Source organism: Rhinopithecus bieti, unplaced genomic scaffold (assembly GCF_001698545.2).
Source record: "Rhinopithecus bieti isolate Rb0 unplaced genomic scaffold, ASM169854v2 scaffold_21777, whole genome shotgun sequence".
NCBI lineage: Eukaryota > Metazoa > Chordata > Mammalia > Primates > Cercopithecidae > Rhinopithecus > Rhinopithecus bieti.
In genome coordinates, this window is record NW_016810508.1 from 421,597 (window position 1) to 426,286 (window position 4,690).

Consider the following 4,690-nt stretch of genomic DNA (forward strand, 5'->3'; position numbering starts at 1 on the left):
GTGGCTCGCACCTGTAATCACAGCACTCTGGGAGGCCGAGGTGGGCAGATCACTTGAGGTCAGGAGTTCGAGACCAGCCTGGCCAACATCGTAAAACCCCGTCTCTACTAAAAACAAAAAATTAGCTGGGCGTGGTGATGCGCATCTGTAATCCCAGCTACTCAGAAGACTGAAGCAGGAGAATTGCTTGAACCTGGGAGGCGGAGGTTGCAACCTTGTGATCCTCCCGCCTCGGCCTCCCAAAGTGCTGGGATTACAGTCATGAGCCACCACGCCCAGCCTTGTGTGTGTGTTTTATAGCAGCCATCCTAATGGGTATAAGGCGATATCTCATTAAGATTTTGATTTGCATTTTCCTAATGATTAGTGCTGTTGAGCATCTTTTCATAGGTTTGTTAGTTATTTGTATTATCTGTTTTGAAGAATTGTCTACTCAAGCCCTTTGCCCATTTTTTTTCATAATTGAGATTTTATTGGTTGAGGATCAGTACAGACATTTCAGTTTGTACACAATTCTTAACATATGTAATGAAATTCTAAAAAGCCATGCATTGTAATTCTTTTTTAAAGTTATTCCAGTGACTTTCCAGCTTAAAATTTGGTAGCAAATTTTCCTTAAGAGGCTATCAAGTACCAGTATCTTCACATGTTGGTTAGCTGTTACATATGGCCCACCAGTTCACAACTGAATAGCATGTACACTACATATTCAAATCTGTAATCTTTCACAGCACAGTAACAAAGTTATTAGGCAAACAGGACTACCACAACTAAAGATGTTACAGAGTGCACACAATTCTGACAGGGACCGCCATAATCAAGGAGTGGTTTTCTGTAGGAAATAATTCTACTAAAAAACAACACGGGAATAGAAGTAATTTAAAATGTTCAAGACATTAAATACAGGACTGACTCCATATTGCCATTCAATATGCTTTGTATTCTAGGATATAAAAACTAACCCCCCATCTATGGAATGTTAAGCTGACACCAGAGACAGTCAAAGCCTCCCATAATTCAATATCCCACACTAGTTTCTGGTTGTACCAAAAAATAAACAACCAGCAAATGATTTCACCTCTTAAAAAAAAGCATTGACACTTAAAAAATGGGATGAGGTGGGATTCCCTCCTTCTTAAAATGTTTCTAGAGCTACTAAAAAACTTGCATTTACAAAATAGTTGATAAAAATATTCCTCTGGATTGTACAAGAAGGGAGAGAGGCACTACTGGTGAGACATGGTATATGGTATTAATCAGACGTGGCCTCTTTCTCTCCTGCTTCATCAGAGGCTGGACTCTCCTCCGTTTTCATTTCCCCGTTTTCTGCAGGTAAATCTTCTTTAGTTTCTTGGTTAGCCACTTCGGCCTGTTTTCCCTTTGCTCCCTTTTCCCCTTTTGTTTGCACTTTTTTGTCTGAAGATTTATCCTTCACTGCTGCCTTTTTCGGCTTCGCTTCCACTTTTGCAGGAGGTTTAGCTGAGAGCAGCACCCATCTCCTCTTGGGCTCTTCCTTGGCGGCCCCTTCGGCGGAGCTGACCTGTGGGGAGAAGGAGACGCGCGAATGGACGCGGGCCGCAGTCCCAGGACCCGCGCGCCCGCCCGGCCCGGAGAACAATCCCTTTGCCCATTTTTAAGTGAGGTTATTTGTTTATGTTGTTGTTGTTGAGTTATAAAAGTTCTTGATCTATTCTGGATATTAACGCCTTATCAGATACGTGATGAACAAATGTTCTCTCCTGTCTAGTGGTTTGTCTTATCCCTCTGTTGACTGCATCCTTTAATGCGCATAAACTCCTCTAAGCCTATGAAATTTGAGGTTGCAACTCTTTCTCCCAGCTTTGACCCATAGCTGCAGGCTGAGGACCCTAACCTCTCTGTCCTGAACGAGCAGTATTCCTGCCCTCCTACCTCTTCGATGATACGTATTTCAGAATAGAACTCTAAGTTCTTACTGCTGGAATCGACTTTGGAATTCTTGTCCAACCTCATTTTACTGATGAACAAACAAGGCCCTTTGTGAGCAACAGAGCTGGATCTAAAGTGAGAGCTTCTCTCTCCATCCAGCGCTCTCCGCACTGCGATGCAGCTTGACAAGTCAGCTGGTTGTTTTAATGAACTCCTCAGGAAACATAAGCAATTCGAGGAAAAGACAACCAGGCTATTAAGAGGGAATTTTATCTTATTGAAACTCTGTTATGGGGAAACGTGTGTGTTTGTTATAGGTAATCTATTTACATTTTCAAAAACCTTTTTACTTTCTAAAAGCAACTACATATATTCTAGGACTGTGAGTGCTGTTTTCTGGTAAATGGGGAGTTGCTTAGAAACCAGGAATGAGGGATGGAGACCAGTGGTCTCCTGTGGATGAAGTATAAACAGTAATTCTTCTTTTGTTTTTGAGACGGAGTCTCGCTCTGTCGCCCAGGCTGGAGTGCAGTGGCGTGATCTTGGCTCACTGCAAGCTCCATCTCTCAGGTTCACGCTATTCTGCCTCAGCCTCCCGAGTAGCTGGGACAACAGGTGCCGGCCACCATGCCCGGCTACTTTTTTTTTTTTTTTTTTTTTTGTATTTTTAGTAGAGACGGGGTTTCACCATGTTAGCCAGGATGGTCTCAATCTCCTGACCTTGTGATCTGTCCCCCTCAGCCTCCCAAAGTGCTGGGATTACAGGCGTGAGCCACCGCGCCCGGCCTTATAAACAGTAGCTCTTCTAAGGAATCAGTACTAACCTTGGAAAGAAGATGAACATAATTTTTCTCTGTGCAACCTCTACCCCTCTTCTGATGAAAGCACCTGCTTTTCTTGAGGGCCTGCTTCTCCATAAACATGAGCCCATGTCATTTGGTGGAACTTCAGGAATCGGCATATGAGTCAGTCCAGAAAAATCCGCACATCCCATCGGCTAGCCACAACGACTCATTACAGAAGAGACGTTTGACCCCAGGTCACACCAAGGGGATTCCGTCCTGGGACTTTTGCTGCACTATTTTGAAAAAGGCTCTCTTTCCCCTGGTATTGCTAAACTAGCAGGACATGGGCCTGAAACTGCCAGAACGCACCTTGATGCCACCCAGGTAGAGTCAGGGAAGAGCAGGGCTGAGAGCTGGAGACACAGATTCCTGAAAGCATTGTTTGAGCGCGCGGATCCAGTCTTGCCTTAAATCAGACTTTTTAGTAACATGAGCCGATCAGTTCCTCTGCTACACCAGTTTGAGTTTAACTCATCATTAATCATTAGTTAATAAGTGTAATCATTTAAACACTAATGATTAAAATAGTCCTTATTAGTCCAGATTGTACTTTAAGTTGCTTGCATACATTATCTGGAGGAGAGTATAAAAATAATAGGCTATCAATAGTGAGAGTAATATTAAGTTCTTTTAGGTAATAAAAAGTCAAACTGATGGGAAAAGTTCTGTGGGAAATTGTGTGAAGCTATGTTAACAGTAAGAAAAGTGACTAGGTTTTGCTGTAAGTAAATGGATGGTCACACTTTCGGGAAATAATAATTTAAATTCTATTTCTAGTATGACAAGTGGCAAGGCAAAGAATGAGTCATGAAGGGCTCTTTAAGAACATACGGTGCAAAGATGCTACTGCACCGTAACATGTTAGAAAAGTGTAATAGACCTAAAACAGTTAACATGCGATGGATGGTGAAAACGTGTAAAAACAAACAAACAAACAAAAGGTGGCCAGATGCAGTGGCTCACGCCTGTAATCCCAGCACTTAGAGGTCGAGGTGGGCGGATCACTTGAGGTCAGGAGTTCGAGACCAGCCTGGCCAACATGGTGAAACCCCATCTCTACTTAAAAATAGAAAAAAAAAAAAAAATTAGCCGGCATGGTGGCAGGCGCCTGTAATCCCAGCTACTCAGGAGGCTGAGGGAGGAGAATCACTTGAATCCAGGAGGCAGAGGTTGCAGTGAGCCAAGATCATGCCACTGCACTCCAGCCTGGGCAGCACAGCAAGGATCTGTCTCAACACAACACAAAACAAACAAAACCAATAGGTAACATTCATCCCACTGTTGTGTAGACTCACAATGGGCCGAATGTATTCCGTCCGAGCTTCCAGGTCCACGGTCCACCCCCTCCCACCCTGCTCTCCTCTCTCCGAGCTTCCAGGTCCACGGTCCACCCCCTCCCACCCTGCTCTCCTCTCAGCAGACCTGTGTCCTTTGGCTGCTAGCTGGAGTCCCTAACAGGGATCCCCGTCAGGGAGGAGAGAGTGGTTGTGTGTGTTCCCCTGGTTTCCTCCTACAGGGGCTTCCTCAGGGAGCTGCTTCCCTAGATCACAGGTCACAGGGCTTCCCAAGGAGCCTCTCCATGGCGCGTGCGGATTCTGCCTTTTGGGTTCAGAGGTCACAGGGCTTCCCAAGGAGCCTCTCCATGGCGCGTGCGGACTCTGCCTTTTGGGTTCAGAGGTCACAGGGCTTCCCAAGGAGCCTCTCCATGGCGCGTGCGTACTCTGCCTTTTGGGTTCTGATCACCGTTGCCTCCCCCAGACCTAGGGATAGTAACAGTCCTTTGGGGCAAGTCCTGGGTTCCCGCATTCCCATGACCACACTGTGTACTGGTCCCTTTATTAAACCCTCCTCGAACTGCCTAGCTTGCAGGTGCCAACTCTTTCCTATAATATGACGTCATATGTCATCATGCACTTTTTTTTTTTTTTTTTTTTTTT

At 45.0% G+C, this 4,690-nt stretch overlaps 1 pseudogene; it reads right to left on the reverse strand.

Annotated features, from left to right (window-relative positions):
- Nucleotides 1-1,025: 1,025 nt before the first annotated feature.
- LOC108542248 (non-histone chromosomal protein HMG-14 pseudogene) overlaps nt 1,026-4,690 on the reverse strand; it is a 10,064-nt pseudogene continuing 6,399 nt past the window's right edge.